This window comes from Meles meles, chromosome 6 (assembly GCF_922984935.1).
Source record: "Meles meles chromosome 6, mMelMel3.1 paternal haplotype, whole genome shotgun sequence".
NCBI classification, from domain to species: Eukaryota; Metazoa; Chordata; class Mammalia; order Carnivora; family Mustelidae; genus Meles; species Meles meles.
The window spans coordinates 72,929,215-72,943,935 of record NC_060071.1 but is presented as its reverse complement, the minus strand read 5'-3'; the positions used below and the strand labels follow the sequence as shown (position 1 = coordinate 72,943,935).

The 14,721-nt window shown below is 40.3% G+C and overlaps 1 protein-coding gene across 9 annotated transcripts in view; it reads left to right on the top strand.

Annotated features, from left to right (window-relative positions):
• The window catches only part of ATP8B4 (ATPase phospholipid transporting 8B4 (putative)), a 289,860-nt gene that overhangs the window by 20,078 nt on the left and 255,061 nt on the right, over positions 1–14,721 (top strand). For 4 of the 9 annotated variants that reach the window (XM_046009965.1, XM_046009967.1, XM_046009966.1 and 1 more), the window contains exon 1: positions 7,685–7,858. The exons of 2 other annotated variants lie outside the window; for them this stretch is intronic. The gene's annotated coding sequence lies outside the window, so the exon portion shown is untranslated. Of the gene's footprint in view, positions 1–980; positions 1,045–7,684; positions 7,859–7,984; positions 8,067–11,140; positions 11,267–14,721 lie in introns of those variants that run through there. 3 more of the 9 variants (XM_046009964.1, XM_046009959.1, XM_046009962.1) reach the window with 3 other exon arrangements.

Genomic DNA, 14,721 nt, shown 5'->3' with positions numbered 1-14,721 from the left:
CTGTTTTCCACCTTTTATTGTAGAATCCTCTCATCTGCACGTCTGACTCTTTCCAGCACAGAAGTGTCTCATGAGTAGCAATCACATTTTGTTCATCTTTGTGTGAACACAAAGTGGCTGGCAAAGTATTTGCCCTTGTTGAATGAAAATGTTGGCTCAGGCATCCTGGTTGTTATAGGTCGTTTATCTGTTGACCCAAAATGGTAATTTATTGGCTCTCTTAGCTGTCTTGGCAGTAGAGCTAGACTTACCTGATTTGAGAAGTATGGTGCTATTTATTCTGGTTAGAAAACCTGCATGGCTTCATATTAAGTATAAAGATTTCCATCTCTTCATTTTGATGAAATATGTGTAAAGTTGGAAGACAAGGTAAGAGGGTGAGTAAATTGGGAAAAACATTTCTCTCAAGTGCTCAGATATTTAATAAAAATTCCATTAACATAATTCCTTGGATTGTTGAGAGGACAGATTGAGGTGATCATTGAGAAAAAACTTTGGAAACTCTAGGTTACAAACAGGGACATTTCTAAAAAGTAAGATTTTTAAAGGGAAAATAAAGTTTTTTTAAGAAAATGGAACTTCTAGTGTTCTGACAATGTATATGCTACAGAATGATGATTAAAAATTAAGCCTTGGTCAGGTAATATTACCTAGTGGGAATATATACCATTTATCATTTTAGCTATTTTTAAGTGTACAGTTCAGTGATGTTAAACACATTCACAGTGCTGTGTAACTATCATCACTGTTCATCTCTGGAATGTTTTCATCCCAGTCTGGGACCCTGTACCCAGTAAATATCCTTCCCATTTCCCCTCTTCCCCACCCTGGCAACCTCTCTTCTTTGCCTTTACTAGGTACCTCATACAAGTGGAATTATTAACAATATTTTCCTTTTGTTTCTGGCTTATTTCACTTAGCATAATGTGTTCAAAGTTTATCCATGTTGCATCATGTATGATAATTTCATTCTTTTTTTAAAAGATTTTATTTATTTGAGAGAGAAAGAGTGTGAATGACTGCGCAAGAAAGAGCTTGAGTCAGGTGAGGGGCTGAGGGAGAAGCTGACTCCCTGCTGAGCAGGTTGTTCAATGTGGGTCTCCATCTGGGAACTCCGGGATCATCGTTGGAGCTGAAGGCAGTTAACCAACTGAGCCACTCAGGTGTCCTGAATTTCATTCCTTTTTAAGACTGATATTCCATGGAATTTGTATACCATATTTTGTGTATCCCTTTTTCCATCAATAGACGTATGGGTTGTTTTTACCTTTTGGCTATTGTGGATAATGCTGCTATGGATATTGGTGTACAAGTATCTGTTTGAGCCTCTGGCTTCTGTTCTTTTGGTATTTATCTACAAGTGGAAAAAAGTAGATCTTTAATTTAATTTTTAAATTTTTATTTATGTATTTTTAACCAAAGGAAAAGCTAGCATAGCTTTATTGTAATTAGATGAAATAGATTTAAGGCCAAATCAGTATAAAAGATAAAGTGGTTATATTTTATAATAAAAATATTAGACTTTATAATTTTTTTTGTATTTTTTTAAACTTTTAAAAAATTTATTTTTTCAGTGTAACAGTATTCATTGTTTTTGCACAATACCCAATGCTCCATGCAATACGTGCACTCCCTATTACCCACCACCTGGTTCCCCCAACCTCCCACCCCCGCTCCTTTAAAACCCTCAGGTTGTTTTTCAGAGTCCATAGTCTCTTATGGTTCACCTCCCCTTCCAATTTCCCTCAACTTCCTTCTCCTCTCCATCTCCCAATGTCCTCCATGTCATTTGTTATGCTCCACAATAGACTTTATAATTTTAACACGTTGGCTATAAAATTAGTAACTAAGTTTTTTATCCTCTATAACTTAGATTTAATATAAAGCAAAAAATTTGACAGAAATAAGAATAAGCAATTCTACACATAATAGGAGATTTTAGATGTATCAATCTCTGTAGTAGAACAAGCTGATTTAAATGAAAATTTTAATTAACGTGACCAAGTGGATATATAGATAACATATTTTTTTCTTTTCACTTTTTAAATTAATTAATTAATTGATTTTTAATTAACATATAATGTATTATTAGCCCCAGGGGTACAGGTCTGTGAATCGCCAGGTTTACACTTCACAGCAGTCACCATAGCACATACCTTCCCCAATGTCCATAACCCCACACCCTCTCCCTACCCCCCACCCCCCAGCAACCCTCAGTTTCTTTTGTGAGATTCAGAGTTTCTTATAGTTTGTCTCCCTCCTAATCCCACCTTGTTTCATTATTCTTTTCCTTCCCCCAACCCCCCCATGTTGCCTCTCAACTTCCTCAAATGAGGGAGATCATATGATAATTGTCTTTCTCTGATTGACTTATTTTGCTAAGTATAATACCCTCTAGTTCCATCCACGTTGTCGCAAATGGCAAGATTTCATTTCTTTTGATGGCTGCATAGTATTCCATTATATATAGATATATACATCTGTATATATATATCACATCTTCTTTATCCATTCATCTAGACAACATATTTTTTTAATAATTGTCTGCATACTGGTCATAAGGCAAATCTTTCGAAAGACTGAAATAATACAGAATATGTTAATTGTACTAAGATCACACAGCAGGCTCTTACTGAATGACTTATGAAATTAATAAAGCGGAGGTTTTTTTTTTTTTTTTTTTTTTTTTTTTTTAAATTTTTTTTTTCTTTTTTACAGATAGAGAGAGAGAGATTACAAGTAGGCAGAGCAGCAGCCAGAGAGGGGAGGAAGCAGGCTCCCTGCCAAGCAGAGAGCCCGACACGGGGCTCGATCCCAGAGACCCTGAGACCATGACCTGAGCTGAAGGCAGAGGCTTAACCCACTGAGCCACCCAGGCGCCCCTAAAGCGGAGTTTTTAAGCCCTCCTTTCCCCTATACTTTTTAGGTTATCCAGAGCAAGTGTATCTCCTCGGTTCATGCCATAAAGAGTGAACGGTTGCTTTCTTCTTCTTCAACTTGCTATAGATCTCCATCCTTTTCCCTAGGCTTCTCTTCTACCTCTGAATTTCATACTGCAAGATGCGGTTACAAAGGAGTCTGAAATCTGACCCTAACCACTCTATGACTGTAACAAAGTCTACTCAAATTAGGTCCATAAACTGGCACTACTTTGGGGACTGGCAGATTAAGGTGAGCTAAGAAAAATTAACTCGAGGGCACATTATAAATGGAAATCTAGTAGAAATGGAAAGTGTCATACAGAGAACTATACTTTAGATTTCATCTTCAGTTCATTTGATAAATTACTATCTGCTGGGCACTGTTGATGATGACCGGGAAAGAGACAAGAGCTCTGTTTCTGAGCAGCTCAAATTTTGGAGGAGGATGCATATGTATTTAGTAAGGAACGAAAACTACACAACAATGCTATTACTGTAATTGGTTTATACAACATCCCTCAAGCACCTACTGCACATTGTTCTAGGCCCTGGGTGTATATCCAAAGATAAAGTCCCTGTTCTCCTAAAGCTGACTGTCTGGTGCGGGGAACTGGACAATATACGAGGAAATATACTGTATAATAGGTGTGTGTTTTCCTATGGAGAAAAAATAAAGCAAGAGAAGGAATGGAGAGAGACGGGTGTGTGTGTGTGTGTGTGTGTGTGTGTGTGTGTGTGTGTGTGGTTTTAGGTAGGCTGAACAGACTGGGCCTCTCAGAGCTGGTGACTTGGATCACAGATCTGGATGAAGTGAGGGAGAGAGTCAAGGTGACATGTGGGCGATAAAACAGCCTGGCTGAGGACTAGCAGCAGCAGCTGCTGTACTGTTAGATTTCAGAGATGGGTCAAGAGCTTTGGGACTTAAAGTAATGCTCTGTGATTTTAAGTACATAATTCTATGAAATCGTAAAATCCTTTTTTAAGCACCCCAAGATCTATCAGCAAGGGAGTATTTAATGGCAAGATACTTGCATTTTAAAATGAGTATTTCAAAATGATATGGAAATCATTGCTAGTAACTCCCCCCACTCATGCATGTGCGTGCATTATGAGAGCTTCTGTGTGTGAGGTGCATGTGAGGCAGTCATCCTGTGGTTTTACTGTGAGTGTGGTAAGCCCTTCTGTCTCACCTTCTTCTGCTATTAGGATTTCTCATTTCATCAGTGGTGTTAATTAGGAACAAAAATCAGTTCTGACTAGTTAGTACATGAAGAACTAGAGCATTTTAAATCCATTTAGAACTTTCAGAAGCATGTAACAAGAATATACTGAGGAAGCCGAAGAAAGATATCCCTAGTATTGACATTTCAGGGAGAATGACAGGGCTGGTGACTTCTTTCTGGTGTGAGAAACTTTTGGGCAAATGGAACAAAATCACAACACATAGCTCCTTAATGTGGCAGTCTTTTTTTCTTTTTTAAATATAGTATAGGACTTCATGCATGCATGGGAGGGAGAGAGAGAGCATGCATGGAAGAAAGAAGGGGTTGCAAAACTGAAGACTCAATCCTTATAGACCTCATCTCAACCTGGGAGGGGAGATAGCAGACATTGTAGAGTAAGTGCCAGTGGATGATATCAAATCTAGTCTCTAGCAGTGTCCAAGAGGGAGGGGCCAGAGATGCTGGGAATCAAAAAACAGTCCTTTGTGGACAGGTTTGGGAGTGAGAAGATGAAGGAAAAGGTCTCTCAGGGAGAGAGGATGATCTGGGCAGAGATGCCATTGTGGGGAAGTATGGTTGATGTTTAAGTAAAGGAAAGGGGTCCTAATGGATTAGGACAGAGGATCTGGCTTGGAGATTGTAAGGTTAACTTTGGAAAGATCAATAGAAGGCCAAGAAGAAAAGGAGAGCTCCATGCTTTCCTTCTTTTATAAGTTACTTTCTGATTCATTAACTTATCAGATAGTAGGGAGATCATCCCTTGCTCCCTCATTGTTCCTTAGAGGGGGACACCCATAGGTCTTAAGATGCACCCTGCAAACAAAAACACTATCTTCTAAGAACTCCATTCTTATTGGTTGATGTACAAACTCACTGTAAAAAATTTAAATGGTACTTTTCTAAGAATCAATGAACTATTTCTCCCAGGGCCCACCAGCCCTTCCACCCCCATACCATTTTTTTGGAGGTGACTACTGTTAAAAATTTCTTTTTGCTTATCCTTCCTAATTTTATTCATCCAGTCAGCAAATTCTTAATTGAATGCCTATTATGGAAATGGGATACAACAGTGAACAGAAGCCCCTACTCTCAAGGAGCTTGTATTTTACTGGGAAGAAGCAGGCAGTCAGCGGCAAGCACATTTAAAATATCTTACAGAATGGAATTATCCTATGCATACTCTTGCAACTAGCTCTTTTCCACTTGACAGTTTATCTTGGACATCTTTCCATGTCTGTTTATAGAGGCCTACTTCTTGGGGCACCTGGGTAGCTCAGTGGGTTAAGCCTCTGCCTTTGGCTCAGGTCATGATCTCAGGGTTCTGGGATCAAGCCCTGCATCGGGTTTTCTGCTCAGTGGGGAGCCTGCTCCCTCCTCCTCTGACTCTCTGCCTGCCTTTCTGCCTACTTGTGATCTTCGTCAAATAAAATCTTTAAAAATATATTAAAAAAAAAGGCCTACCTCTTTAACTGGAACTCACTAATATTTATTGAGCATCTGCTGTACTTTAGGCACTGTATTAGTCACAGTAATTCTCTGTGGTAAGTACTGTAATTTTCATCTTACTATAGAGGAAGTACTGAGACGAAGAGAGGTTTGGGAACTTGCTCAGAGTCACCTGGCTAGTCTCTGCTGGTCTGAACCCAGGCCATCCGATCCTTCACTTCAGTTCTACTCCCTCTTGATGGCTGCATAATACTCCTTTACATGGATGTACCTTCACTTATTTGGCCAGTCCTCTATTCTCAAGCCATTTTTAGTTTTCTTCCTGTCACAGACAGTGCTATAATGAACATTTCTACGGATGTGCTTATGATCATCTGTGAGGTAAATTCCTAAGAGATGGAAACATTCACATTTCTATATTTGCTAGACACTACTTAGTTTCCCTTTAAAAATATCTTACCAATTTCAGGGTGCCTGCGTGGCTCAGTTGGTTGAGTGTCTGCCTTCAGCTCAACTCATGATCTCAGAGTCCTGGGATGGAGTCCCATGTTGGGGGGGTCCCTGCTCTGTGGGGAGTCTGCTTCTCCCTCTCCCTATGCCATTCCCCCCACTTGTGCTCTCTCTGTCAAATAAAATCTTTTAAAAAATAAAAAAAATTTTTTTATCAACTTCTATACTAATAGTATAGGAGAATATGCTGATTTCTTTCTTTTTTTTTTTAAAGATTTTATTTATTTATTGGATAGACAGAGATCACAAGTAGGCAGAGAGGCAGGCAGAGAGAGGAAGAAACAGCTCCCCACTGAGCAGAGAGCCCGATGCGGGGCTTGACCCCAAGATGCTGATTTCTTTATATCTTCTTCAACAAAGGGAATTACCAAACTTATAGTAGTTGCTAATATAGTAGGTTAAAAAGTGGTATAGAAATTATACTTAAAAACATTTTTAATCTCACATTTTTAAAGAGTTTTTTATTCTAAATATCTTAAAGAAATGATTACTTTTTCTTAAAAGTTGTTTTTCGTTCTTTCTATCATGCAAGGAAGAAAGCCATCACTCTCATTTCAAGAAATCTGCAGTTTCTTATGACTGGGGAGGCTTGGCAGGGAAAGTCTTCCTTTCTCTCTGATCTGGCTCTCTGTAGAGGTGTGAGGGCTCAGTACCAGGATCTTCCAGGAGAGTGGAGTTGATGTGTGCAGAGTATCAACCTGCTCTGGTTATAGAGACATGATTAAAATGTATTTGGTTTCCCCATCCCCCACCACCCTTCCCTTCAATGGGTATTAAGGAGGGGACGTGTTGTGATGAGCACTGAGTATTACGTGCAGCTAATGAATGGGTGAACATTACATGAAAAACAGATGATGTACTGTATGCTGGCTAACTGAACATAATGAAAAATAAACACGTGAAAAAAATTTAAAAAATGTATTTGGATTTAGTACTTAACTGCAAATCTGATGCAACTTCCGGAAAACCCATAAATGGGTTTAGACATACTTAAAAGAAGACATAATCTCTTCTTTTAAAAATAGACACAAACCAAAATATTTTGTTTTCATCTAGTCCCATCTTAAAAACAGGAACCTGCTCAAAGTGATTCTGAACTAAAAACTTTAAATCCATTTCCTAATGTGCATTTATTTTTTGACACCCTCAAGGGTTAATTGTTTGCTTTACTCTGAGTTGAAATTAAGGATGTTTGGAAAAATTGTCTTCGTTCTTCATATTAAATGTTGCTTGCGTGTGCTTAGCTTTCATCCATGAGATAGTAAAACTCCCCTTGCAATGATTTTTTAAAAATGTGAATTCTGTTACGCTGAAAAGAAATTAATTAAAAAAACCATTCTAAAAAAAAATGTGAATTCCTTCATCTCTGCGGAAGAGCAGGTGGGAACTCTAAAGACGTTTGTTTATTTTCCTCAGTCAGGGCTGATGAAAGTTTGGTAAGCAGAAGTGGTAACTGTGACTCTTTCTGTTGTCCGCTTCCATTCTTCTGAACTCTTGGTTCCCACAGAGGAAAGCCATCCTGCTGAAGCCCGCCTCTAGGGAGCTTCCTTTTGTTTCTTCAAGATTAACCAGTTCTGCCCTGGCAGCGGTAGCAGGCAATTCTAGGAGGAGAGACTCTTCTGGGCTTTTGGTATTTTTCCAAGGAGTGGTTTTCTCCCCCAGTTCCTCACTGGTAGGGTAGCTGCTTTCCCACAAAACCGCCTTCTTTTTCTGATGAGATGCTGATTCTAATCTGCCATCTAGCAGCTTCCGGTAGCGGTAAGTGGTCAAGAGTGTTTTTCCGGGAGTTGATCTCAGGTTTTCAAGAATGTCCCCTAGAGACCCAGTTTGTTTTCTATGTAATTGCTAGAGCTTTTAGAATAGCCTTGCTTTTCTCATTGTTCTCATTGACCTGGTCATGGAGTGGGTACCTGTTTGATCTCCCTAAATCCTCCCTTTTGGGAGAGAGGGTTAGGTCCAGGCTGAGGTGAGTCTGTGGGGAGCATTCAAGGGTTGGTGAGACCAAGAGGAGAGTCTGCTCAGAGCTGTCTGGAGCTTTCTCTTTCTCTTTTCTAGGTTGCTCTTTTGATTTGTTGTTTTCACCTTGGGTATGGTTGAGGTTTAGCAAACAGGCTTTATTAGTCTCTTACTAAAAAAACAAAAATGGAAAGTAGTTGGGTTTGAGAAATAGGACATTTTCTTTATTTTGTTTTTCAAATTTTTATTCTGTTAGCATCATCTATTTTTTAAATAAAGATTTTATTTATTTGAGAGAGAGAGAGAGAGAGAGCACAGGCAGGGGGAGTGGGAGAGGGTGAAGCAAGCTCCCTGCTGAGCGGGGAGGCTGATGCAGGGCTGGATCTCAGGACTGAGCCCAAGGCAGATGCTTAACTGATGGAGCCACCTAGGTGCCGCGCACCACCTATTAAATGGCCAATGGGAGTAGCAGTGAGGTTCATTTATTTTTGTTTATGGGTGTTGGAGTAGTTGATTTCATTTTTTCTTTGAAAGGGGTTTGTATCTAGCTTCCCTGTTCAAAGTATTGTTTATTCTATGACCGATTCATGCTTTGAACATGAACAGTTTTTTACTGAACTACCCTCTGAGGCTGAAGTGATATGTTTTTAGTGCTGAGAGTTGTCTGACCTGAGAAATCAATACTTATAACTATTTGGTTGATCATGAGAGTGTCTCAGATTGCTGTTTTGGGAAACAAGGAAATTGGTGAGAAATTTTAATTGGGGGCTGACGGCTTATTAGAAAGGAGAGTAGGAAAATATAGGACTGTGTGTGGAATTAAGAACATCTGTCCCTGAATGGTCACCTTTGCTTAGGTGTTTTATGCTAGCGTTTACTGCAAAATGTAAATTCAGAGTGATTTTTAAAAAACCTATGTTTATCCATCTTGTGCTTTTATATTGTTTTACCATGCATCTTTAAAAATGAAGGGTCAAGTAATTTTTTGTGCCCCTGGAGAATTTTTTGTTTGTTTGTGCACGGGAGGATTTTATTTTGTTCTTACCTGGTAAATTGGAAATTTTCATTTAGTTGGAAAAGACTTAACCTCTTGTTTCAAAGTAAATTAGAAATTGTAGTTCTCCTAGAAATCTTGTTAATGCCTGTATTCTAGATGCTTGTATTGCATATATAAGAAGTAGATGCTGGTATTTGCAGGATTTCTCACAAAAAGATGTCCAAGAAAATAGTAACCTCCACGTGTTCCTCATGCCTAAAATCTTATTTGACTTCTTAGGAATGTTAAATATTTTTCAAATATTAACTTCTGATTAAATATTAAATGTAAATATTAAATATATTGGCCATTGCATTTTTGGAACAGTTTTTTTCCTTTCTCTCTCTTCCATTTCTTTGGTCAACTCCAGCTTGTTGAACCCAATGTAGACTCTGTGCTAGATGTCCAGAGGAAGACACCACAGTATGAAAGCCTGAGCATTTCATTTCAATATATCCTTCTCTGCCCTTTTTTTTTTTTTGAACTTGAGTGTTCCCTAGGGCCTCCTCAACTGTTTACTGACTCATCCTCACCCTCTGTCCTCTCACTTATTTTAATTCTTGTTCTTCCTGAGTGAGATCATTCATTTCCCATGACTTCAATGCTTGCATATATGTTGATGATTCCAAGTCTACAAATCTGTTTTTTCTCTTCAGTGCTAAGGATATTTTTAACGATCAAGAGAAATTTCAAGACTAATGTGTTCAAACTGAAATTATTATTCTCCCATCCCAATCCCTGCATCTCTGTTTTCTCTTTCTTCTCCCTTCCATGCTATACTTGTCATTTTAATGGCACCTCTGTCTTTGCCCTGAGTCAAAAACTTAGAAGTCACTCTAGATTCCTCCTTGTTTTGCACCTCAACATATTGACAATTTATAAAACTGTCAATTCAACTGCAGAACCATTTTTAGAATCCAGCTTCACTTGCTTGTTGTCATTGCTCCCCCAACTCTTTCCGTGTCAGGCCATGTTGTGAGTGTAACCTTCCTAAAAGTGCTGATAGCCTGTGCTTGCACAGAGAGACAGAGAGTACAATGACCATGGACAAGAGGGGCTGGATTCTACCCATATCATTCTCTGAGAGACCTCTTCTACCTTCCACTTCCCCATTACCATGGGGATTAACCATGGTAATGAACAAATGAACCATAAACCATGGGTCTTGAATACAGCCCTGCCTTGTGTCACGTCATCTTTCAAATGGGGACAACTTGCCTATAGAGTTTTGGTGAGGATTGAATGAGATGATATGTGTCAAGTACTTGGCACAAGGCCAAGTACCCAGTGAATGGTAGTGATGATGATGACAACAATTATGAAGATGATCACTTGTTTCAGAATCCATTTCTTTAAAAAAAATTTTTTTATAAACATATAATGAATTATCAGCCCCAGGTGTACAGGTCTGTGAATCGCCAGGTTTACACACTTCACAGTACTCACCATAGCACATACCCTTCCCAATGTCTATAACCCCACCACCCTCTCCCTCCCCCCCTCCCCTGGCAACCCTCAGTTTGTTTTGTGAGATTAAGAGTGTCCTATGGTTTGTCTCCCTCCCGATCCCATCTTGTTTCATTTATTCTTTTCCTACCCCCCAAACCCCCCACATTGCGTCTCCACTTCCTCATTTCAGGGAGATCATATGATAGTTGTCTTTCTCCGATTGACTTATTTCACTAAACATAATACCCCCTAGTTCCATCCACATCATTGCAAATGGCAAGATTTCATTTCTTTTGATGGCTGCATAGTATTCCATTATATATATATATGCCACATGTTCTTTATCCATTCATCTGTTGATGGACAACTAGGTTCTTTCAGAATCCATTTCTAATCTATTTTTCCAGCTTTATGTCCCCTATAATCTCATTGCCATGAGTTTCACTGCTCCCCAAACCTTCCTTTCCCTTTCACAATACTTTGTCTATGGAAATAAGCTGTTCCTTTTGTCTGACCTTTCCTCATTTTACTGAGCAAACTCTTCTTTCCTTTTCAAAAGCATCAACTCAGAATCACTGTCTGTGACATCTTAGCTGACTCTACAAAGCAGGCTTGGTGACTTCCTTCCCTCTGTCTCCATGGTGCTCAGTCCTTGCTTCGATCATAGCCATTCAAAAGATCTATGTACTTATCTTTCCCAGACTACAGGCACTTAAAGGACAGAGGTAGGATCTAATGTTACTTGCCTCCCTCTAACCACCCAGGTTTGACATAGAATAGACACCTAGCTGGGGCACCTGGGTGTCTCAGTTAAGATTCTGACTGTTGGTTTCAGCTCAGGTCATGATCTCAGGGTTTTCAGATTGAGCCCTGCATCAGGCTCTGCCCTCAGTCCATGGAGTCTGTTTAAGATTCTCTACAACACCCCCTCCTCACATTCTCTCTTAAATAGATAAATAAATAAATAAAAATCTTAAAGAATAAGTACCCAATAAATGTTTGATGATTGAGATCCATCCCTACTGATGTTCAAATTTGACAGTTTTTAAAAAAGATTTTGTTTATTTGACAGAAAGCACAAGCAGGGAGGAGGGGCAGAGGGAGAGAGGCAGACTAGTGGGGCTCGATCCAGGATCCTGGGATCGTGACCTGAGCTGAAGGCAGATGCCCAACTGATGAGCTACCCAGACACCCCTGACAGGAGGTTTTTTACTTGTGGAGACTTAAACATATATTAAAAACAAAAACAAAAACCTTTCTTTCTTGAGTCCTAACTTTGTAGCAGGAGGCACTGTGCTAATTTCTTTGTAGGCATGCCTAATGATCCTGTGAGTTACTCTAATTGTCCCTATTTACAGATGAGAAACCCGGGACTTAGAAAAGAGGGAACTTGCTGGAGGTTACAGAGCTAGTAGGACCAAGCCCAGCTCTCTGACTGACAGAATGTTGGAAGAAAAGGGAATTGAGAGGGGAAGAAAGAAGACTAAGTCAGGGGGAGGCATGTTTGGGAGAGAAAGGCAGCATGAGGGCAAAAGGGCACTAGAGGAGCAGAAGGAGCAGGCTAGGAAAGACCGAGGAAGGGGAAAGGAATGAGGGGAGAGCAAGGATGAAAGTGAGCAGGGGATAAACGAGAGGAGGAACGGAAGCACGGTTCCCACCACTTCAGAATCTTGTGGCTGGGTAACAGCTGCTTGCCTAACAGAATGTAAACAGACTGTGGTGTTGACATGACAACTCACAACAAAATCAACCTAATATACATTATATGGGAAATACAATCATTTATTGTCAGGGAATGGTAATTATATCTAATTACTAAGCTGTTTATTAATTTGGCTGTACAACGATCACCACACACACACACACACACACACACACACACATACACAGGCTGAAATTCTGTTCACTTCTACTTTTGTCCATTATGGACAACTGACAAGTGCTGTGGCTGTTGACATCTGTCACTGACACTAAATATGATTAAAACACTATCTGTACCTCCTACCCATACATCACATTCAACGTTGCACACTTGCAGACGGAAGCTCAGGCATTCTTCCCAAGGCTGAGATTTCCCTGCTGCACCAGGATGTCTTTCCTGGGTCTTATTGCTATGTTTTGGCCTCACCTCCCCCATCCTTCAGGGGCCTGGCACTGAGGGCCCTAGGGAATAATCTTGGGCCTGTAGGCAGGGTTACCTGATGACACCTGATGATGACCACAAGGTCATCTTGTCCAAGGGTGGGAGGACTTACTGAGGCTTTGCTTTTTTGGCTTTGGGAACCCGGAGCCAGAAGAAGGAGAGGGAAATAGGTAGGACCAGAGAAGATGGAGGGCAGAAGAGGGAGGAGAGAAGGGGCTGGTTCCCTAATCCTGCCTTCCAACTTTCCATCCTCAGATGCCACTATTGTTCAGGCAGACAGGGTTTTCAAGCTTTACCTGTACCTACCCTGGTGCTGGTCAGCCTCCTTCCCTTCCGTTCTTAGGTGGAGGTAGTCCTCAGAGACAAGGTGAATTAGGTTAGGAAGCAAGTGCCTGACTGAAAAACATTAAGGAACTTAAGAAAACAGGGAAGGGAAACTGGGAGATTGAAAGAGGAAAAAAGGGAGGGAGTAGAAGAAAAGACAAATGGGAGGAGAGAAGGGAACACATTTTTTTGGAATGAACCATATACAGATGTATATTTACCCTCACAACAACTCTAAAAGGAAGGCATTATTATCCTTATTTTACACATTCCAGGATTGAGCCTTAGGAAGGGGAAGTGACTTGGCCAAAGTAACACTAGATAGAAATTAGCTGAGCTGGGATTGGAATCTATTTTCCTAAAAGTGTCTCCTGTATAGTACAGTGTTTCCAAAAAAGAAGAGAAAGCAGAGTTGGGGAATGAGGAAGGCAAGCAGAGCAGAAAAGAGAGGAGAGAAGAGAGGGAAGAGGCTGGGAGGTCTCACGAGGGGTGAGGTGTGGGGATGGGCTTATTGAAGCTGTGTGCCTCCTTTCCCCTTTGGCCCATTTTCTCCCGGAGTCCTGAGAACTGGAGAGAACCCACTGCTCAAAGGGAGTAGAGGACCTCCCCCAGGAGGGCACTCTGCCTCCTTCCTAGACTCTGATTTGAAGACAGGCAGTGATGGGCTCACCTGGGCAGCACTCTGAGTAAGGAGAAGCTGCCAGGATCTGCCCCATGTTGCTTTCCTTGCTTCCACTGCTCCTGTGTTTTCCTCAACTATCTCAGCTCCTTCCTTGCCCCTTTCTTTTCTGATATCCTCCTTTGCTTTTCTCTCATTCTACCTTGTATTTTCAGTCTTTCTCTTTTCACTGTTTTCCCTCCCCTTAGTTTATCCCCAGGGCTGTGCCCCCACCACAAGCACATCTCCTCTTTAAAGTTTCATTATCTGTTCACACTTATCTCCTTTGTTTTATTGTAGAATGTCTTGAAGAAAGTTAGGATAAAATGAGGACATTTCACCTTAATGTTTATTTAGGTACTTAGACAAAGTTCAGAAGAATTATCTTGCCTTCAAGATAACTAATGTCTAATGAGCTTTTTCATCATGTGCCACCATCCCCAACAGTCCATCCAGTAGGTTCTGAGTATATTAGGCCTGGATTCTGTAAGGAGTTAGTGGAAAAAGTAGGAATTGAAGGTTAGTCTGCTTAACCTCAAAGGACAAACTAGCTTCCAGCCACCACATCCTGCTGCCCCTTAAGTAGGTCATTGGGATGGCTGTTCCCTCGGAGGGCTCTTGGTGAATTTACTGCATCTAGAATGGGTTGTTTATCTTATAAATTTTGGACTGTAATTCAACAGCATACTAAAGACAGATTTATGTTTCTGAGTTAGACTAATATTAGCTCAGGAGACTGGTAGTATAAAATAAGAATGACAATTTATTAATTTAAAACATGTAATATAACTGTCAGGAGGGCCAGAATGTTCACTTCGGCAGGCATGACTAGTGCACTCTTTCCCTGTAGACAGACTTTTGTGGGAAGCCAAGTTATTATCAGCAGGTTGCTTGGTGATCATGGAATTGGAGCAGGGGGAATTAACTATAATAACTTGATTGTTGAATGTCCTCAGATCATTAAAGGGAGTCTCCATTTTAATCCTTTATTTAAAATGTTGAGTTACCTGCATTCAGGTGTACCCATTTCCACTATAAGTAGAGACCTTGTGAAA